Source organism: Protopterus annectens, chromosome 7.part1 (genome assembly GCF_019279795.1).
Source record: "Protopterus annectens isolate FY-2018-M chromosome 7.part1, PAN1.0, whole genome shotgun sequence".
Taxonomy (NCBI): domain Eukaryota; kingdom Metazoa; phylum Chordata; order Ceratodontiformes; family Protopteridae; genus Protopterus; species Protopterus annectens.
Window position 1 is genome coordinate 293,988,592 of NC_056740.1, and position 24,493 is coordinate 294,013,084.

The following is a 24,493-nucleotide window of genomic DNA, read 5'->3' on the forward strand; positions in this document are numbered from 1 at the left end:
TGTTACAGGGTGGGTTGGTTTGTTGCCTCTGAGATTGCAGACATATGTGAAAATGGCCTTGTAATTGGTCTTGGTGGATGTGTCCAATTTGTACTCATAGATAGCTTTACAGTACTACACCTGTGACCTTATATGCTTGATCAGACAAAGGCTGACTTGATGCCAAGTTGGCGCCAGCTCCTAATTTTCCCTGTACAGCTAATGTAGGGACCAAGTCTGTGGTTTGTGTAGTGTTGCTGTCCAGCAAAGGGGATTACTCTACTTTGGTGGAGGCAGGTTTTACAGGTAAGGTATTACTGAGTCTATAGAGCTATGTTGGTGTTCATATAGCTGTTTGTAGTAGGCATGGACACACAGTCATAAGACAATTGGACACCTCTCCAATTTCAAACAGATAATCATGCTTATTGTGGTACTCATGGCTGTGTCAGGGCAATGCAACAACCAGTAACTGTAAAAATGCCACTCTGTTGGATGCGCAGTAACTAAGATTACACAAATGTACAACATGTACAGCTTATTTAACTGACAGTTTGCATCCCATGTCTGTTGTTATGAGGCAGCCAGATACACCTACTCATACTGACATGTGCACAGGTAATGCCTGATATACATTTCTGTTCTATGTCAGTATGGCACACTTTATTCACAATCTTGCTGCCCAGTCATCCCTCTCAACCCGTTAGAGCAGGAAATCTGTAGGACACCACACATACATGGGGGCAATGGGACAAAATTAGTGACACTGTCTTAATATTGCTGTAACACATTTGAGTCATTCAATAGCACGGTAGCCTTTGTATTGACAGACATATCCTGGAGGATGTTCAACATTCATATGGCAGGAAGATAGGAGAAAGGCTAGGAGTGTGGTAGTGATGGTAAGACCTTTTAATGTTGGCAGTATGACTGGTATAAGGACAGAGCTAGCTGATATTAAAGCCAGAGAAAGGTGGATATATTGTGTGTGCAAAAGACCAGATTGAAGGGGAGTATGGTTAGGTGTATTTGAGGCAGGTCACAATTGTGCTATCAGGGTGTGGATGGGAGGGGAATAGGGGTAGGGGTTATCCTGATGGAACAGTATACCAAGGGTGTTTTTGGAAGATGACATGAGTGTCTGATAGAGTGATGTTTATGAATCTGGAAATGGATGATGTAATGATGAATGCTGTTAGTGCATATGCTATGCAAGTTGCTTGTGCGATGGATGAGAAAGAGAAATGTGAAGTCAGTTGGATGACATAGTGATGACGGTACCCAAGGGTGAGAGAGCGGTGATTGCAGCTGATTTCAATGGCCATGTTGGTGATGGGAACAGAGGGGATGAGGAAGGGATGGGTATGTATGGTGTTAAGCAAAGGAATGCAGACAGTGAGATGGTAGTGGATTTTGCAAAAAGGATGGACATGGCTGTGGTGAATACATACTATAACAAGAGGGAAGAGCATAGGGTGACATACAAGAGTGGAGGGAGATGCACACAGGTGGAATATATACAATGTAGGAGGGCCATTTTGAAGGAGATTGGAGAATGTAAAGTGGTGACGGGGGACAGTGTAGTTAGACAGCAGAGACTGTTGGTCTGTAAGATGATGTTGATGATCAAGAAGGGGAGGAGTGTGAGGGCAGCACCAAGGATCAAATGGTGGGAACTGGGAAAGGGTGATTGTGATGTGGAGTTCGGGGAAGTGTCAAACCAGGCACTGGGTGGCAGTGATGATTTACCAAATATCTGGGTAAGTACAGCAGAGCTAGTAAAGAAGATGGCTAGAAAGGCGCTTGGTTTGACGTGTAGATAGAGGAAGGAGTACAAAGACACTTGGTGGTGGACTGAGGAAGTACAGGTCAGTATACAGAGAAAGAGGTTGGGGATGAAGGAGTGGGATTGTCGGAGAGATGAAGAAAGTAGACAGTAGTATAAGGAGATGAGGTGCATGGCAAAGAGAGTGGTGGTAAAGGCTAAGGATGAGACATATGATGACTTGTATGACAGGTTGGACATTAAGGAGGGGTGAAAGGACTTGTACCATTTGGCTAGACAGAGGGACTGAGCTAGGAAAAATGTGCAGCAGATAAGGGTGATAAAGGATAATGAGGGAAATGTACTCACAAGCGAGGAGGGTGTGTTGAGCAGATGGACAGAGTACTTTGAGAGGCAGGTGAATGAAGAGAATGAGAGAGAGATTGTTGGATGATGTGGGTATGGTGAATCGGGAAGTGCAATGGCTTACCAAGGAGGAATTAAGGATGGCTATGAAGAGGATGAATAGTGGAAAGCCTGTTGGTCCACATGACATACCTGTGGTGGCATGGAGGTGTTTAGAGGAAATGGCAGTGGTGTTTTTCAACAGATTGTTTAATGATATATTTGAAAGTGAGAGGTTGCATGTGGAGTGGAGAGAAAGTGTTTGTGTACCATTTTAAAAATAAGGTTGATGTGCAGAGCTGTAGTAACTACAGAGGGATAACATTAATCAGTCACAGCATGAAGTCATGGGAAAGAGTAGTGGAAGCTAGGTTAAGCTAGGCAGTGATGAGTAGTGGTCAGCAGTATGTTGTCATTCCAGGTAAGAGCACTACAGATGCGATGTTTGCTCTGAGAGTGTTGATGGAATAGTACAAAGAAGGTCAGGATTTGCTTTGTGTCTTTCTGGATGTATAAAAAGCATATGATAGGGTGCCTAGAGGGGAGTTGTGGTATTGTATGAAGCTGTCATGAGTGGCAGAGATATATGTAAGACTGGTACAGGATATATACAAGGGTGGTGTGACAGCGGTGAGGTCTGCAGCGGTAATGATGGATGCATTTAAGGTGGAGGTGGGATGACATCAGGAATCAGCTGTGAGCCCTTTCTTATTTGCAATGGTGATGGACAGGTTGACAGATAAGATCATACAGGAATCCCTGTTGACTATGATGTTTGCAGATGACATTGTGATCTGTACTGACAGTAGGGTACAGATGTAAAAGACCCTGTAGAGGTGAAGATGTGCTCTAGAAAGGAGAGGAATGAAGGTCAGCAGGACTAAGACAGAATATCTGTGTGTAAATGAGAGGGAGGGTAGTGGAATGTTGAGGATGCAGGGAGTAGAGTTGGCAAAGGTGGATGAGTATACATGATTGGGATCAACATTTCAGAGTAATAACGACTGTGGAGGACAGGTAAAGAAGAGAGAACAGGCAAGATGGAGATTGTGGAGAAGAGTGCCTGTACTGATTTGTGACAGATGAGTACCAGTAAAAGTGAAAGGGGAGGTCTACAACAAGGTAATAAGACCAGCTATGTTATATGGGTTGGAGACAGTACCATTGACAAAAAGGCAGGAGTCAGAGTTGGACGTGGCAGAGTTAAAGATGTTAGGATTTGCACTGGCTGTGACAAGGGTGGACAAGATTAGCAATGTGTATATGAGAGGGTCAGCCCATGTTGGACGGTTTTGAGACAAAGCCAGAGAGGCAAGATTACATCAGTCTGGACATGTGCTGCAGAGGGGGTGAAGACTGGTAGAGAAGGTTGAAGGCTGACAGCCTAGTCAAACAGAATTTGGTACATAATTCTATCATTTGTAAATACTGTGAAATGTTGAACTTAAAACAATGTGGCAACATTGCCCTTTGCTGTAAAGAAAGCTAAGTCAAGCATTTCTTGTTGGTCCTTTGAAATTAAAATTATTTCATCACTGCCTTTGATGTTTACAAGTCGGCTCCAGTCCGGCTAAATGAAGGCTTCCTGCCTATTGTTTTAAGGCTAAAGTTAATGACCAGAATTTACATGTGTAATGTCCTTTATTGCTCTAATGTAAAATAATGTAAATGCAGTTTCTGTCAGCCTGGGAACACCAGGAAAGTGTGAAATGATGTAATGTTTATCAGAACTGCAGTTTCAATTTAAACAGTGAGAACCAGAGATTATTAAGCATTTTTGTGTCTGTGTGGTTGTATAACCTCTTCTCAAAGTGAATATGTGTGTGTGTGTGTGTGTGTGTGTGTGTGTGTGTGTGTGTGTGTGTGTGTGTGTGTGTCTGTGTGTGTCTGTATGTGTGTGTGTGTGTGTGTGTGTGTGTGTGTGTGTGTGTGTGTGTGTGTGTGTGTGTGTGTGTGTGTCAGTTACTTGGGCAGGGACATGAAGCACTGGTTGGACAGAGACGGTGCTAGAGGTTTTAGCTTGCCCACTAGGCTGAGATCTGGAACCTATAGCTGTGCCAGTGGGGAGTCTTACTGGGGACCTGGGGAGCGAGGGAGCGACCAGCCCCAGACTGACTGTGATCTATGTGTACTCATAAGGGAAATTGCACTTTACTATGTGTATTTGTTATCCTTTCCTCATATATAAGATGGTATTAGTGGTGAGGACTGAGGCTCCTTGAATGCTGGGCCAGGGCACGGGCATTGCAGAGAGATGCTGAGTATATTGGGAAAAGGATGGTAAGGATGAAGCTGCCATGTAAGCTGAAAAGAGGAAGGCCTCAGATAAGGTTCCTGGATGTGGTGAGAGAGGACATGCAGGTGGTTGGTGTGACAGAGCAGGATGCAGAAGACAGGCAGAAATGGCAACAGATCAGGTCACTGTGGCGATCCCTAATGGGAACAGCCAGAAGAAAAAGAAGGAGATGTTGTAATGTCAATCTTCACAGATATGCCAATGATTTGCCAGACATAAGACAACTGTATCAGTAAATGACTACAAATATGAGGTACACATATGGCCAGTGTGCATTACGCTGGATGGTTTAATGGTATGAGCTCAGTATATCACGTGCAGTTCAACACACACATGTGCAGCAGTAAATTACTATGCAAATACCATGTATAGGTCTCTCACATTTCTGAGACAACCAAGTATATTATAGTTGTATTCACAAGTAAGATTAATTGTATTCACAAGTAAGATATGGATATATATGGCATCCCAGTAGCTGGCCTTGCATTGACACAGTCAGTATTGTTCAATACACACTGCATTAGTAGTCATAGCCATCCTTTCCTGGGGTGGTTCAGGGGCCTGACCTATGATCTATGTCACTGCAGACAGACTCAGATGCTACGGCCATAAGTGCTGATCAGCAATATGTCAGTACGGCAAGTCTTATTGAGACATATATGTTACAGTTTCTATTTACCATTCCTACATACCCCCTACTGCAGCCCATTACATGCTTACTTCTTTGACATACCTGTTTGTTTTATTGAAGTGTAGGTGGTTATGCCCTGCTTGGTTTTGATTTTTCTTTTTGCTGTTTTCTCCCTCTCTCTTTCTCTCACAGTCTCTATCTTTCTCTCTCTCTCTTTCTCACTCTCTCTCAAGGATGTAGGGTGTACATCTGTTTTGCATAGGCAGCAGCTTGCCTTTTGTAGGTAATGCTCATGAGCAGCTGATGGCCTGTGCACCAGTTGGTGTCCCCACTTGATAATTGCATGCAGGGCAGCTGTGTTGTTATTCATATAGCCAATGGCATGGCAAAACACTTCTATCATTGAATACGTCATGTGAGCATTGGCCCTTTTCCTTGCCAGTGAGGAGCACTTCATGAAGGTGTGTGAACAACAGCATCACAGAGGATATTTGGAAATACCTCTTACAACCAAAACTGTAGAGACAGGCCAACAGAATGAGGGAGAATGTTCCAAACATAGGGACAGAATGTAAGTATTGCTGTTATACATTCGGATTAATGCTAGTCTAACAGGGTTTGTGTGGACATGGAATTCCTGGGTGATTTTAACTCTGACAGTGATATGTGTTTGACATAACTCTCACCTGTAGGGCTATCCACAGAATGGCCAGAATTTGGACTCCTATATTTGGTGTGTTCCTCAGACATTTTTTTCTCTTTGGAAAATCAGTAGCATATTTTGGAGATTGCATTCAGTAACTGCTAACATCCATTTGTGTTTCTGACCTCATATCCGTCAGAAAAGATATGTTACAACTAGCCCTGTTACAACAGCAACATTCTCAGTTTATAACAGCAATATTTTAAATATGCCCCTGTTTATGGACCCACAATTATGTCAGGCTTTGTCCAGATGTCATGCAGTAAGAGGTTGATAGGTATGGTATATGATTATTTAGTGCCTACATCCCTGACATTATCCCAGTGATGTATTAGACTACTAGACACGTTATGTGGAAGAGGCCTTATATTTGAGGGGAAAGCCTGGGCATTCTGTGGGACTCTGTACAGTTGAGAGGTTTGTGTATTTCTGGCATTTGTTGATAGACTGTGTAGCAATGTATTGTGTCAATGTTATTTGGCCTGTGTAGGGAGGGGCATGGATGTATGTGTTATGGCTCCTTTTCTATCTGCCTGTGCATGCTGCTTCTGTTTCTGGTGGTCTATCAGCTGTATATGTTTGTAGGGGCAAACTAAGACATGTCCCATACCACAGTCAGGCATCATACTACACTGTGAATTGGGCAGTATATGTGGGGGTAGTGTGTGAGTGGCAAACATGTTGAGATGTTTTTGTTCACATAATCCTTACACGGTACTGTTCCGTTGGCTTACTGGTATCTCACTGTGACTGTGGTTGAATTGGTTGTGGGTATGCACTTTCTCACTGGTGTCTGTTTTTCAGTGCTGTGACATCCCTGTAGTGTCTGATATATTTGCCAATACATGTGTAATTCCTCCTTTCAGATTTGGGTTAATGTTGTGTCAGTCTGACTGTAGTTTGGACAGTGCTTGGTGACATGCTTAGCAGCTGAGTGTAGTTTCCCTAATGTGATGTTATGTCCAGATATTTGTAGGACATAGTATTGCCTGGCCTCCATATATGTTGTGTATTTCTGACACAACAGTGGGCTGATGTGAGGATTTCAGTCACTAACTAGTGGGAAGTAATTGAGTGTTGGACTTGTGCTATTTCAGTCAATATATGTTAGGACAGACATGAGGGTGTTACTGCAGCAACTGTGTCAACTTATCTACTCCATTATTTCAGATATGTCCCTATTTTCATGATTTTCTCCCCCACTCTGTCAGGCCTGGCCCAGGTTCATTGCACTAAGGGGTTCTGAGCCTACCACGGAACTACCTGGATTGTTGCAGTATGTCCAGGTTTATTGCTCAGATTTCTGGTCTGTTCCACAGATAGATTATTTTCATATCCCTGGTAAATCACTGTGAGTATCTGAGGATTTCTGACAGTAAATGATGGATATATTTCAGTTTCAGAACTCACATCCTTCAAAGCATGTTTGCTGAAACAAGCCCTGTCACTCTGGCAACATTCTACATTTATAAGAGAGATATTTGAAGGATGTCCATAGTTTTGTCCCACTGTCTCCCCATTTGGACACCCTTGGGCCAGATTTCTTGCAGTAAGGGCTTGGTAGGTATGGTTCTGAGGTATGACTCCACTACATGTTATGAGTATATATATATATATATATAGAATTTTGAAGCTTAAAGCTTTGAAATTCATATGATCGAAGATCATATGATCAAAGTTTTAAAACTTCAAAATCCTGAACGGAGATCAGCATACAGCACGGAATGGGAGAGTTCCTTTTTCCTCGCTGTAGTACAATCTTGGAGTTGGTATATTTAAGTAGCGGGGGGTGTGAAGGATGCAGCCCCCCTGCAAAAACATGTTTTGTGATGCGTTGACTGCTTTTTTGGGGGAGAGTTCTTAATTTCCAGATTCCAAGATCTTGAGGTTCTGGATTCAATATTCTGAACCTCGGGATTTTGGTATTTTGAAATTAAGAGGTGAATCCATATATATATATATATATATATATATATATATATATATATATATATATATATATTTGTTTTTCTATATCTGTAATATTTCTCTTTATGTGTATATATATATATATATATATATATATATATATATATGTGTGTGTGTGTGTGTGTGTGTGTGTGTATATTTTATATGTATATCACTATTTATATTATGTATATATTTGTCCATATATATGCATCTCCATACATATATATACATGTGTATATGTATAAATACGAAACCTGACTGATTCGACGGAATCCTTTCCCTATTGTTGAATGAGTATATGCTGGAAAAAGCATCAGTAATCCCTACAGCACAAATGGTGTAGTGGTACATTAATGACTAAGGTGTACAGGGCCCTGGGTTCAAGACCTGGCAGGGCTGGTAATTTTGTTGCTCTTACACCCGCTAACTCATGGTTACACCCACATTAATTATTTAAAAGAAAAGAGAAAAGGGTGACAGGAAAGTGCTGGAAAAAGGGAACGCAGAGGGAAGAACAATATGAAAGATAGCTACAGATGTGCAGGATGGGTTTATGGAAGGTCCAGAGCTGTCCATTTCTTATACAGCAACAGCTGTGCATTTGTACAGAATTAGGAGGTGAATTTGGACACTCAAACCGCAGAGAGGGGGGGTGAGGACAACAGAAATGTGTTGTTAAACCTGCTAAGCATAGCTGAGCATTGCTAACCATTGCTCACAGTTCATTCTCATAATATACCACACGAATGACTTTATTTAGTAAGTATATATGATTTTCATTAAATGACATGCCTGTTTATGCTTTCATTACAGTAGCAAGGGGTGTAACTATACTGTATGGGAAACGTGTATACATGGGTGCTTTCACATGTTATATGCACTCACACATCCATTTTACACCAGCTACACTACCCTGGGTGACAAAAATAACTTACCACGTATTTTAATATGAACATAGCACTTTTAGCAGTTTTCCCATGTAAATTTGGATTGCCTGTTGTATTACTCAAACCATGTACACCTGCATGCAAAGCTGGGACTCTGACCACTACACTATCTTGGTTTGTGGATTTCAGCTTTATATTTTTATTTCTTGCCTATTGGATATTAATATTATATTACTATATTAAATGGAAAGGTTTTCGAACATGTCATTAAGGACTGTTGTCATGACATTATGGCATACATTTCAGTTTCAGACTCGTATCCTTCTGAACATTAATGCTAATGCATAACCTGTTTTCTATCAACTTTCTGTCTGAACTCTGTGCAGATGGGATGACACCAATGCTCAGGCTGTGGTTGACTACACTACAGAATGGGTCTGACAGCCCATGCCTGTGCTCATGTTGGATGCAGCCAGGAATGGTATCAGGCCTATGGAGACTTCTATGTGTTGCCTTTGAGAGGGTATTACAGACCTGCTTCCTGATCATGAGGGGAGGAGGTCAGGTGCTGTACATGCACATATGTACCTATGGGGGGATAGGGGGTGATGTTTATATGTCACCTGTCTGCAACCGGTTACCTATATCCATGGCGTATGTGTATGTGGTGTTATTGAGCACCACTACAGAGCAGATATGTGTGTTGTCACTGGAATTGAAGACACATGTCTGGAAGGCCTTTTGATTGGCCTTGGTGGATGTCTCAATTTGCACTAAAAGACAGCCTTGGAGTACATTACCTGTGACCTTATTTGCTTGTGCAGAACAAGGTGACATGGCTTTCAATGAGGCACCTGTTCCTTCTTGTCCCATCCTGAGATTATTTCCACCTATGATGGTAGTTGTGTATTGCTGTTGTCCAACACAGGTGTTCAGCCTACCTTGAGAGAGTTGATGTTGTCTTGTCAGGTATTGCTGAGGCCATAAAGCTATGTAGGTGCCCACATACTATTCTGGTGTGGGCCTGGACAGTGCTGCTACTTCCTACAAAGGGGACACCTTTCATGTGGACCTTGGGGGGGCTACAGATTCACAGACAGTAGGTGGAAATACCTCAAAGGACAGGACATGTGGAGACAGCCCAACAACATGGGGGACAAGGCTCCAGAGTTGGTACAGATTGTATGTTATTAGTGCTGTTATACAAATGAAAGGTTTCTAGATTGACAGGGTTTATCTGGACATGCATTTACTGGATGACTTGACATCTGACAGTGATATGCCTCTGACATACCTCTCAACTGGTATGTTGTCCACAGACTAGCCAGATGTTTGCCTGATATCCTTGGCCTGTTCCATAAACAACATCTTTTGTGGGGTTGGTAGGATAATGTGAGGATTGTAGTCAGTAACTGTTAACATCCATTGGTGTTCCAGACATCATAGCCTTCAGGAATGTTATGTTATAACAACATGTGTAACACCAGCTACTGTTTCAGTTTGTAACACCATTATGTGTGATATGCCCCTCTTTCCAGCCGCCTGTCCCACAAGTACATCATGCATTGTCCAGATGTCCTCCACTATGAGGTGCAGAGGTATGGTATATCATTAATTACCAACTGCACTCCAGTTATCATGCCAATGACCTGACAGACACCTGGCCATGGTATGCAGCGGTGGCCAGGATTATGATTTCACACCCTGGTAATTCTGTGGAAATCTGTACATATGATGGTTATGTCTGTCTGACCATTGTGAACAGACTGCCAAGATTGTGTAGCAGTGTTGTATGTAGATGTTTGTTGGGCTGGGTAGGGAGAGTAGCAGATGTGAGTGTCATACATCCTTTACTTATCTAACTGCATGCTGCTACAGCTGCTGGCAGTCTGTCACATATGTATGCTTGTAGGGGCTGACTGTGCAATGTCCTGTAACACTTCAGGATTCCCAGTACACTGTGAATTGAGCCAGTATATGTTAGTGTAGCATGTGACTGGCAGGATATGTCTGTTCTGACAGTCATTCTACTCTAGAGTTCATTTTGGGTACTGGTATGTTACTGTGACTGTGATGCAAATGTTTATGTGTGGATATTTTTGCACCACTCTCTGCTTTACACTACAGTTCCATCCATGTAGTGCATGCCATATTTGAATATAGATAGGTAATTGCCCAGAGGTGATGCAGGGGAATGTCATGTTGGTCTTACTGCACTTCATAAGGTGCTGGGTGACATGTTTTGCACCTGTCAGGGAATTTCCATTCTGTTACATCACTGCGGTCATACATCTACACTGTCCAGAGGCCTAGACACTGTCCGGATGCGTGGCTCATATGTTTGGTCTGTTCCCCAGACAGCTGTTGTCCTTGGCTAATCAGTAGGATACTCTGGGGAATGCAGTCAGTAAATGCTAACATCCATTGGTGTTACTGACTTCATATCCCTCAGAAAAGATATGTTACAACAAAGCCGGTAGCACCAGCAACTGTCTACATTTGTGACAGAATATGTCCGATATACCCCTGTGTTTGGGCTTCTTTCCCCCAATTATGTCAGGCTTTGTCCAGATGTCATGCACTAAGAGGTTCACAGGTATGTAGTAACATTATTTACTGCATTCATTCCTGCTACCATCCCAGTGATGTCATAGACCCCCAGAAATGTAACAAGGAAGTGGCCATAGATATGAGTCCTGTGCCTATGCATTCTGTGGGAAACTGTGCATTTGAGAGGTCTGTGTATATATTCTCATTGTTAAAAGACTGTCAGGATTATGTAGCAGTGTAGTGTGTACATGTTATCTGGGCTGTGTAGGGAGGGGGTACATGTGAGTGTCATGGGCCCTTTCTTTCTGACTGTGCATGCTGCTCCAGTTTCTGGTTCCCTATTGCCTGTATATGTTTGTACATGCAAACCATGACATTCCCCATAACACCTCAGGATTCCCACTACACTGTGACTTGGGGCAGTATATATAGGGGTAATGTGTGAGTGACAAACAGGATTTTGTTGCTCACACAGTCATTATACTGTAGTGTTCAGTTTGCTTACTGGCATGTCACTGTGACTGTGGTTCAATTGTTTGGGAGTATGCACTTTCACACCAGTGTCTGTTTTCTACTAGTGTTACATCCCTGTAGTGCCTGTTATATTTGCTAATGCATGTGTACAGCCCCAGAGCTGGACTTGGGTAGTGTTACGTCAGTCTGATTGTAGTTTGGATATTGCTTGGTAGCTCAGTGTAGTTTCCCTAAAGTTGTGCTATGTCCACATATTCGCAGGGTGTCCAGTTGTCTGGTCGATATCGTTGGTCTGGTCCCCATAACTGTTGTGTATTCCTGACACATCAGTGGGATGATGTGGGGATTGAGGTCACTAACTAATGAGAAGCAATTGAGTTCTGGATTTGTAATATTTCAGTCGATATATATTATGACATACAGTGTTACTACATCAACTTTCTCAGCTTATCTTCTCACATATTTTGGATATGTCCCTATTTTCAGGCCTTAGTCCCACCACTTTGTCAGGCTTGGTCCAGATTAATTGCACTAAGGGCTTCTGAGCATACCTCTCCACTATCAGGATTTTCACAGAATGTCCGGAGGTTTGGCCCATTCAGTTCCACAATTTATTTGTATTTGTCTGGTAAATCACGGTGATGATCCAAGGATTTATGTTAGTAAATAATGACATAACATTTCAGTTTCCATCTCATATCCTTCAGTAATTATCTGGTGAAATGCACCCTGTTACTGTAGCAAATGTCTTCATTTGTAACAGCAATTTTTGAAATATGTCCCTATATGTGGCCCACCACCCCCCTCCTTTTTCTAGCCTTTGTACAGGTTTCTTGCACTAACAGATTGAGAGGGATGGTTCTGGGGTATAACTGCACTGCATGTTTTATATATATATATATATATATATATATATATATATATATATATATATATATATAGATATATATAGATATATATATATATATATATATATATTTATATATACACACACATATATATATATATATATATATATATATATATATATATATATATATGTTTTCCCTTCCTTTATATTTTTATATGTGTATCTATATTATGACTCTACTTTTTCATATATATGTTTCATCAGATATATATATATATATATATATATATATATATATATATATATTTGTGTGTGTGTGTGTGTGTGTGTGTATGTCTATATACAGCACATGAATGATTCCACAAAGCTTTCTCCCCAATGTTGTATACCTATATTGCATGATATGTTTGAAAAAGCAACATTATTGACTGCAGCTCAGATGGTGTAGTGGTACATTTCTCTGATTATAGTGCCCAGGGTCATGGGGTTGACACTTGGGGCTGGTGATTTTTATTTTTTCATTAATGTTGAATGACCAGAATGCATGATATGTTTGTTAAAACATCACAACTTCTGACAGCACAGATGGGGTAGTGGTATTTTGCTGTGATTGTAGAGGAGAGCATCCCAGGTTCGAGACTTGGCAGAACTGACTATTTTGTTGCTGGGCAGAACAAGGTCTGATGGATACATGGTGATTAAGGCTTGTTTAAGCATATTATACCTATAATTTGATATTATAAAATAATATTAATATACACATTATAATTTTACGTTTACCTTCCATGACATCCCCTATGTGCTTTCATTACATCAAATCTTTTCTACACTGACATCTAACTTATGGAACTGCAAAACTACCCTGGTTGACACAAAAGAAAACATAATTTAAGTTTACTAGAATAATTTTAACACTGCTTTCATATAGGAAAATGAGTTGCCTGCCTTGGGACTCACACAGTGTACAGCTGTGTGTAAAGTCATGACTCTAATCACTACACTACCATGACTTGGAAATTTCACCTGTCTGTTTGCATTTAGCTCCTATGGGATGTTTAAGCTATGGTGAGCAGATGGACATAATGTGCATGCCCATGTAGCTACACTTAAACATTCCTTAGGTTAGTGAATAAAAGTTATATATGGGTGTGTATTGTGGTGTTCTGACAACTACTTGGGACTGCAATTGTGAAATATTGGCATTGATTTGGCTTTCAGGCTTCTATACTTCAGGGACTCCTGTTAATACATATCCTGTTATTTATCAACTTTTATTTTATTTTTTTATTTATTTTGTTTTATTTTACATTTGTTAACTGGGAAAGTCCAACTGGACACATCCTTTTTCAGTGGAGGCCCGGGGAGAAAAGCTCCAATAGCATGTCATAAAGAAATTACACAAGACTATCATACAGAGATAATTTCTAAGTGTGTGACGGCTATTTTTCAGGCATGTCCCTAATGTAGTATTTATCCCCCCATCATTTGTGCCTTTGTTAATGTGTACTGCTGTAAGGAGATATTGGTATATATTTGCTTTCAGACTTCGACCCTTGCGTAATTCATGGTAATGAAAGACCTGTTCTCTATCAACTTTCTATGTTAGTGGGGCTATGTTTGTGCTTTTTTACTTTTGGGGGATTCATCCCCAGTTATGTGTGCATTTGCACACATTTCCTGCTTTAGCAGGTTACAAAAGTGTTGTACGGTACTTTAGCAATGCAGGGGTGTGTGTCACAGAACCTGTCACAGCAATACAGGGGGTGTGTCACAGAATCTGTCACACACCCCCTGCATTTCTTTCTTGTTATCATTTTTATTTCAGTGCCTGTTGATGCTGAAATGATCATTTTTTTTTTCATTTCAATGTCTGCAGACACTGAAATACTGGAATAATATTAGAGCAAAGCTCTAATATTATGCCAGTTCAGCTTACGGCACTTTCTGAGTGCAGGGGGCGTGTTTAGTGTCCGTGCACTACTTGGACATGCCCCCTGCACTCGTTCATGGTTCATGACCATGTAGTTTAAACAGCAGCGTGCCTTCATGAATATGCAAGGCACAGCTGTTCTAAACGGACACGAACCACTCCTTGCAGGAATAGTCTTATTCTTGTATACAGCTTCTTGAATCTGGGGGATAGACTTGTTGTAAGTTTTCCTTCACCTGTGACTTGTTTGTGATAAAAGGAATAGTGCTGACTGCTAGAATTCTGATAGTCATGTAGAAAGTAATGTTGTAGTGTATGTAAATGTGGGTTTTTCTATTTACACTTTTATGGGAAGTATCTAAATAATTTGGCAAATGTTTTGTGAGTTCCCAGCAGTAGTGGCAGCGTGTAGAGTACTGTAGGGCAAGTTAAAGTTATATACCCTTTTCCCCCACTGTATTGTGATCCTGGAGTTAGTGTATATAATTAGGGAGGTGGGGGGCATAGCCCCCCCACCTAGTTTGATTGTGCATTGTCCTGTTTCCATTAAGAAGGTTAGTAAGTAGTTTTTAAGTTCTGGAAAGGGTTAGCTATTGGTGTTCTAAGTGTGCTTGTCTATGGGTTTAAAATTTAGTATGTTGAAATTCACAATTGTAAGCTGTCGGTGAAATGGGAGTCAGTCAAATGAAATTTAGGTCAATTGGGTGTCCGTCAAATGGGTGGCAGTCAATGGGTTTTAGGTCAAGTGAAGTAGACCGAAAAGATATATATGTAACAGCCAAGGCAAAGAGAGTGTACTAAAAAGGGGGGTTTAGCAGATGTAACTAAGTCTTCTCTCCCTTAAAAAGGTTTTGATTGACAAAGCTTCATTCAAACCCATACCCTTGTCATTTTGTAGCAAAACAATCCATTTTTGTTCAATCTTTTCAAGTGTGTTCATATTATTCCCCAACCTTATAGTGCTTGGCAAGATCTCTATGGTGAAAAATATGAATCTATGAATGGTACCTTCTTCAACAATATGTTTGGCAACAGCACTTCTGGTGTCTCCAATGTTACTGTAATATCTATATATATATATATATATATATATATATATATATATATATATATATATATATATATATATATGTGTTCCCTAATTCTATCCCTCAGTGGTCTAGTAGTCATGCCAACATAGAACTTAAAACATTGAACACATTGAGCTAGATATTTAACATTAGCAGTTGAAGTAGCATAATGCCTAAAAATATATTATTTATTTGTATCAGGATGTATAAAATCGTTCTTATTGACAATATACTTGCAAAAATGGCAATGTCTACAACCAAACGTTCCTTGTCTCTTGGAAATAGTTTTGCTGGTTACCATGCCAGTTCTATGTCAGAGCCTAAGTTTTAGTGATTTCAAATTTTTATACTTTTGGATATGTCCCCAAAACTTGCCCTATCCCACTATTTACTGTTAGGACAGGCCAATTCGTACGTATGATATCCATAACTTTCTTATTGTCAGAGGTATAAGGTAGACATAATCTACATTCTTTTTTACGATAACCATCCATCCTATTAACCAGTGGCATATTCCTTTCTGAGAAATAAGGTTTACCTCTACCTTCCCTTTCCCAATGGGCCATTTGTAAATGTTCATCACATTCAGCCTCAGTATATCCTCTATCCCTAAACTCTTTCTTTAATAAGGCTACTTGCTGGAACATTGTACTATCTTTGGTGGTAAGTCTAGAAGTATGTAGAGCCTGTCCTTTCAAAATACTTTTGAATACACATGTAGGATGCATACTAGAGCATGATAGGAGGCTGTTCTTCTTACATTCTTTCCTATAAACCTGAGTGTACAGAACATGGCCTTCTCTTAATAGCTTGACATCTAAAAAATCAATCTCATAAAGAGATGTACATGTAGTAAACTTCAGGAAAGATGTACTCTCATTTAAAAAAGAAACAAACTGCTGAAATAGTTATGTGGAACCTGTCCAGATACAAAATATGTCATCCACAAAATGACTGTAATGTAACAAATTACTATAAGTAACATTATTCAACAACACAGTATCTTCCCATTGTACCAATACAGTGTTGGCATAGGAGTTGGCACATGGTGTGCCCATGACCACTCCATACTGTTGAATGTAAAATTTCCCTTCAAACACAAATACATTATTGGTAAGCACCAATCCTATCAACATACATATAGACTGTATGCGCCCATTACCAAAATCACTATGACTTCGTAAGAAATCTTTCATATATTGGATGCCTACATCATTTGGTATGCATGTAAATAGTGAACATACATTCATAGTAACTAACATATTTGTAGCATACATGGGCACCTTCTGTAACTTATCATATAGCATAGTAAGAAAATGCTGAGAGTCTTTTAAAATAGTGGATGACTTTATTAGTCAAGGATGTAAAGTTTCTTCTAAATAAATGGATATGGGCTCTGTGGTCCAACCTCGACCTGCCAGAAACCATAGGGTGGGTCAGATAAAAGATTTATTTATTTTAGGCAAGCCCTTTATAAGGAGTATTAAGGGTTTCTCAACAATGCAGAAGTCATATAACTCCTTACTAATATACCTAGAAGACAAACAGTCAAATAACTCACAATAAATATTATTTATAAGTTTTTATATCTCTGTAATGTTAATAAGTCTATAAGTACTACTATCTGACAACATTAAAGTCATATTTTTTATATAATCTTTATGGCTGAGAACAACTATAGCTACACCCTAGAAAATTCACTAGATGTAAGATTATAGAACCTATTACATTTATTTATTGGATCGTTATAATACTGTAATAAATCATGCTCACACATTCACAAAAATGCTTCTATTAAAGGATAAAAATCAGGACAAAATACACTTGGTTTCCTCAATGCTGAAGGTTGCATAGCAGAATCAGAAAACTTATAATTTATTTATTATTTTATTTATTTTACATTTGTTGACCGGGATGGTCCGACTGGATACATGTCCATTTTCAGTGGAGGCCCGGGGAGAAAAGCTCCTCATTTTCAGAAAGTTACATACATGTTACATAGTTACATATTATTTCATTTAGTAATGCAGCTGAGGAAAAAGATGTGCAATATATATAGTGTAACAAAACAGTCTAGCAATAGCAATCACAAAAAATACAACAGATCTTTTACAAATTTTATAAAACATGTTAGATTAAAAAGACAATAATAGCTTTTGAGCTTAGTTACTATACATTATTCTTGTTTGGAGTTACAGGTTCCTTCCCTAGGTTGTCCTTTTAACAAAGGTTTAAGGGTTTCCAATTTTGGTCGGAGATTCGTCAAGGAAATATAGGGTTAGGTCTTTTGAGAATAAGAGTTTAAGTTATTCAGCTTGGATAAGCATGGGGAGAAATATGATCTTGGTTAATTGAGGAGGAGCTAATCTGGGTTAGAGCATTGGCAAAGCCAGTGTTACTTAAAATGGAGTTTAGGCTCTTTTTGAATTGGTCTAGGGAGGTAGTAAGAGTGAGGTTGTAGGGGAGGAAGTTCCATATTTTCCCAATGGAGTTGGCAAACAGAGTATCACCCCCTGAGTTATAGGATTTGATTGTTTGGACAAGTAGCCTATTTGATGAGCAAAGACAGCTTAGGTTGGTGTAAGGAATAATTACATTTTTCAGTGCAGGAGTGTTATCAGGTTGTTTGAGAATTTTAAAAGCTTCTATGAGTTGGTTCAGCTGAAGAAGGTTTGGTAGTTCTATCCAGCCTAGGTTTTTTAGGTTAGCGCAGTGGTGAGTTCTATAGGGCATACCAGTTGCAAATCTGGCAATATGATTATAGCAAGATGAGAGTTTGTTTAGGTCGGATTTGTTAAGGTTAGTAAGCATGGGAGAGGCGTATAGAAGGGAAGAAAGAAGATGTGAGTGGGAAATGGCCACTTTGGCAATTGGAGTTAGGAAAGTTTTTATCCTGTACAATGACCCGAGTTTCTTGTTAACGGTTTTAATGGTATGGTTAATGTGCATGTCGAATCTAAGTTTATTGTCTATGGTAACTCCTAATAGTTTAGTATAGGAGTCTGGGGAGATGATAGTCCCATTGTTGGATTGTATGGTAAAGGATATAGGAGAGGGTTTATGGGTTGGATGGAAGAGTAGTAGTTTGGTTTTGTTTGGGTTCAAGATCAGATGGTGCCCTGATAGCCAGTTTTCTACTGTAGTAAAAATGTGCTGAGTTATAGATAGTATGTTAACTGGGGAAGTATCAGAACATACTAGTGTAGAGTCGTCAGCATATTGAATACAGGTGGCCTCAGGGATGACTGTATGGAGGTCATTAATAAAGACTGAAAAGAGAAGAGGTCCTAATATGGAGCCTTGAGGAACCCCTATGGTATTAGGTAACAGGCATGAGAGCTTATTCTGCCAGAGTACCACTTGTTGCCTGTCAGAGAGGTAGGCATGAAACCAGTTTAGAGCTTGGTTGTCTAAGTTCAGGGTTTTCAGAGTGTGGAGAAGTAGCTGGTGGTTCACCATATCGAAGGCTTTAGACAGGTCCAGAAAGAGAGCAGAAGATTTTTTTTGTTACTCCAGTTATGGTTAATAATGTTGGTAAAAGAGAGGAGGGCAGTGGATGTACTATGGTGGGGTCTGAATCCATGTTGTGAATTGGTTAGATTATTCTGGATGAGATAGTGTAGAAGTTGTTTTTGCACACACTTTTCCATGATTTTGGCAAGTGGTGACATTATGGCTATTGGTCTATAGTTTGATAGTTCTGTGGATGAGCTGCCTTTATGGAGTGGTATAACATAGGATATTTTCCATATTGAGGGGATTGTGGACTCTGTTATGGTTCGATTAATTAGGATTGAGACGGGGTATGCTATGACATCTGCAGCTTTTTGCAGATAATCGGCTGGGAGAAGATCTGCAGAAAGGGTAGTTGGCTTTAGCTTTTTCAGTAAGGATTGGATGAGGGAAGTAGAGATAGGTTGGAGGTTAAAGGAGAGGAGTGACTTGGATATAGGATCTGTTATTGAGGTGCAGGTAGCCGATAGTTGGTTGGCTAAGGATTGAATAGTCTCAGTAAAGAAAGTATTAAAGGTATTTGCTACTTCTACTGGGCTTTTATCGCATAATGTTCCTGGGGCAGGAGTGGAGGATTTACCTGGCTGGAGAAGATTATTTAAACCCGCCCAGAACTTTTGAGGATTGTTTTGATGTTTATATTGTAGTTGGCAGTAGTAGTCTTTTTTGTCAGTTGTGATGGCTTTTTTAGTCTCATTTCTTAGCTGTTGGAATTTAATACGGTCTAGGGGTGACTTTGTTGCACTCCTTTTGTCCCATGCTTTGTTTCTAAGTTTGATTTTTGATTTGGAGTCTTTTGTTAGCCAAGGTGCTATTTGTGTTTTAATTTTGATTGATCTTTTTGGAGCATGAGAATCTAGTATGGTTAAAATGTGGAGTTGAAATTTGTTACAGCCTCATCTAGGGGAAGATACTTTAGTGTTGACCAATTACAGGATTTGAGTTCCATTTGAAATTTTGTGAGGTCAAAATTTTTCTTATTTCTGACTGACCTGTAAATGGGCAGTTTAGAGCTTACTATTTTGTCTTTCCTTATGTATGTGATGAGGTGATCACTAAAGTCATTGGGAAGGGTCCCAGACATGTACATATGGGGATGAGTATTAATGAGTATCCAATCAAGGATACTTTCTTTTTGGTTAGAATTACCTATTCTGGTGGAGGAGGATATGGTCTGAGAGAATCCATGGAGGTTTATGTGAGTGGGGTTGGAGTCTGATGAGCATAGGTTCCAGTCAATATTGACATCACCCAGCACTATAGTTTCTTGAGGGCAGTTGTTAGCTAACCAATTTAGAGTGTTCTCCAGTGTGTCAGAGTTATTCCCAGGGGGGATGTAGATCACAATTAGATTTACACTTTTTTGTTTATTGAGTTGTAGTTTTAGAGCTAATATTTCAGCACTGGAGATCTGGGGTGGTTGAGTGGGGTTAAGTGTGACGTTAAGTGTGTTTTTGTATAGCACGGCAATCCCACCTCCCCTTTTCTTTGTACGATCAGCCCTAATTATATTATAACCAGGTGGCAGGATCTCATTATCTTTGGTTGATGGTTTAAGCCAGGTAAGTTGCTAAAAGGGCATGTAGGTTATGTACCTTATTGTTTAGGCTTCTTATGTTTAGGTGGTAAATTTGGAGGGAGGTAGATGACCTGGGAGAAAATGGTGGGCTATCAGAGTTTGGGGTTGACGATGGGCCTGGGTTAGGATGGATGTCTCCGTCTTTAGTTTTATATATATATATATATATATATATATATATATATATATATATATATATATATGTATATATATATATATATTTTTTTTTTTTTTTTTTTCAATTCAACTCAACATAACATTATGACAGAACAACTTCAGATCCACCATTACATCATTAAAAACACTACTAACTGTAGGTATAAAAGAAAGTCTTTTGTCAAGGACTCATAATTGGACATCAGTCAAAGAAACATCTGATAAATTGTATACTAATTGTCCTTCTCTGTGCTCCAAAACTGCTTCATTGAAGGAATGTTCAGTTGTCCACGTGAATGTTTCCAACGCTTCCTCTCTTGACTGGGTGATCTCTGTCTCCCTCTGATATTCCCTATGGGAAGAGGCAAGTTTAAAGCAACAAGTATATCATTGAGCAAGGACATTGTGGTCTTAGGTCTCACATCTTGTGAGTTAGATACAGCAGCCATGCCATTATCACTAGAAATGCTGGCTGCATCCAAGGAGGAAGAAAAATGAACATTAGTAATCAAAAGTATTTCTGAACCTGCCCCACTAGATTCTTGAACAGAATTAGAGTCTTTATATGGAGCACCTGCACTGCTCATGTATTTAATAGACTTGTGCTCTTTGCCATTAGACCAGGAAAAAACATTGCCTGCTTTAAAATCTCTCAAATCTTTCTCCAGCTTGGTCATTTTTTGCTGCTGTGCTTTAAGCTCAAAAGATGTTACAAAATTTGTAACCTCCTTTGTTGCTTTATCTACAACAGTTCTAGGTAGCAGTTCACACGGTTTCTTTTTAGTCAAGTGAAGTTCAGTCAAATTTTTTTTTCAACTTGAGCAATATTTTGTATCAACAACTGCATGTAGCCATAATTAGTTTCCACATTTTAGTTTTTGCTATTTAGATAGTAAATCTGGATAAAACTGGCCATACGTGGGCATTTTTGTCACACAAAACCCCTATGGTACTATTTTAAAATGTACACATGCTTCAAGATATTTTCTTTGCCACTGCCATTTTAGTTTAGTTTGACAAAGGCTTCTTTAAGATCTCTATGAAATTTCAAATATTCATGTAAGTTTACACCATCAAATTCATCACCTCCATTAGCCTCCTTCATCTCAAAAAATAAAAGTGGTTTAACTACCACTGTGTAGCAAATTACTAAAACAGTCCTTCTGTCTGGAAGATGCACAAGCAATAGGATTAAAATCCAGCTCAATATTCAAACCTTCAACCATGCTCCTGGGCAGAAGAATCAAAAGCAATCACATGCAAAAACAAAACCACTGCACCAGATAAAGTCCAGACCAGGCTCCAAAAATATAATGCAAGAAATCCAAACAAAACCCCTGCACCAGATAAAGTCCAGACCAGGCTCCAAAAATATAATGCAAGAAATCCAAACAAAACCACTGCACCGGATAAAGTCCAGACCAGGCTCCAGAAATATAGCACAAGAAATCCAAACAAAACCACTGCACCAGATAAAGTCCAGATCAGGCTCCAGGAATATAATACAAGAAATACAAACAACACCACTGCACCAGATAAAGTCCAGACCAGGCTCCAGAAATATAATGCAAGAAATCCAAACAAAACCACTACACCAGATAAAGTCCAGACCAGGCTCCAAAATATAATGCAAGAAATCCAAACAAAATCACTGCACCAGATAACGTCCAGACCAGGCTCCAAAAATATAATGCAGGAAATCCAAGCAGGCAAAGGACATGCACAGCATAAAACCAAACAATTTATTTAATTAAAAAAATGTAAGTGCTTCCGCGTCGTGCTCCTACATTTCATCAGACATAGCATTCTGCCACAAGCCAAAACATTTTAAACACTGTTAAACCAATCACTGCTAGCAACCTTTTTCCCTCCAGTTAAATAATTAGTGGAAACCAAGTGATTTAAAGTAACCTAACACTTTAGCAAAATAAATACATTTTAGTATGTTCCAACTACAACTTATATAATAGATTTCAGATATAAATAAAACATATATTACAGATATCTAAACAGTATAATATGCATCATACATAAACTATTTCATCATGCTGTTGCAAATATATTGATATTTTAGAAATTTTAATGCAGAACTGCATCAACAAAGGCAGAAACAGTCCTGCCATCCATATAGTTAACTTGTAATTCTTAGCTTGCTTACCTATACATGTTGATGTTACATGATTGCACATCACTGTGTATGCATGATTTATACATGGTCATTACTTTGGACATCAGAAATCATTCTGCCCATGTGGCATACATTTGCCATTTGCTTAAATGTATTTTAGGTTGGCTTCTACAGCACCTTATGACTGTACACATGCATTTGCAGTGTGCCAACTTACCTTGTCCTGCTTTTCTCTGATGTTGGCCCAGGTTGTCCACCTCCCTTCCACTTTCATATTTCCATATTATATTTTGCATATATGTTTGCCTTTCTTGCAATTATTAACCATTACCTTGTATTATGTTGTTGAGATGGTGAACATTTGCCAAATGTACGGTCATTTTACAATGCAGGACATCTGCACACAAGTTGCTGGCTACTTCTTGCAATACTTTCTTGTTCTTGTTATACTGGTGTGTTAACTAGTGTACATTGTTAAAATCTCTGTGCACAATGTGATATATTTTTTAAGCTGCAGTGTTATATTTTTGTAAATATACTTACATGTCATTGGTGTATACCTGTGTATTGACCTTGCTTTCATGTATGCTCCATTTAGACCTACATTATATGCCTACACCTGTGTGTTACCTTTGACATGGCATATGCATGTGACATATATACATTCCATTTCACATTTGTTTGGGTTGGGTACACCTATTTGAGTATTTAGCAACCATTTCAGTGCCTTGCTGCAGTACTGCTGTTTGGCACTGTTCTTGGTTGTTTGCCTTAGTCATGCATGGTTATAGGTTTGGTTCTGTCTTTTGCTGGAGTTATCTAGCATTATTAGTGTCTATATTACAACATCGAAGCTTTAGTTAATCGAATAACTAAAGCTTGATCTTGTAATATCGAAAGCTACAATGGTCGAACGGCTGATTCAACCAAGGGAAACACTTCCCTTAGCCAAATCAAAACCAAACACTTCACATCTAAAATCAAGTGGGGAGGGTGAAAAAATATACCAACTCCGAGATTGCTACAAATTGGAGAAACTTCCCTTGGCCGAATCAAAAAAAAAAAACTTTACATCTGAAAGCAAGTGGGTGTGTGTGGGGGGGGGGGGGGGCGAAAAAATATACCAACTCCGAAATTGCTACAAATTGGAGAAATGGGTATACTCCACAGAACGGCCAAGGGAAGTGTTTCCCTGGGTTAAATCAGCTGTTCGACAATTTACGGTTTCGATATTACAAGTTTGAGCTTTACTTACTTGATTAAGTAAAGCTTCGATCATGTAATATAGAACCCATTATTAGACCTGCATTTGGTCAGCTGTGATGTTGCTTGGCTTACATTTTCACTGCTAACAGACTACTCATGATGTATTTAATTATTTGATTTGCACAATGATCCTTATTTATTACCCTCCAACACACATCTACCATTGGTCATACAAATCCAGGTATGACTACCCCACAATTTGCGACATGTCATAATGTGATAGTGCATAGTTTTCCTGCATTTCAACACATATGTTTTCCTGCATTTCATCATGGCTGGTATGCATCCCCACCCTGTTTGACAACTTTCCATTGCCCATGTTCAGTGTGCAGTCTGTGTAACTTACCCGTCCTTACAGTTT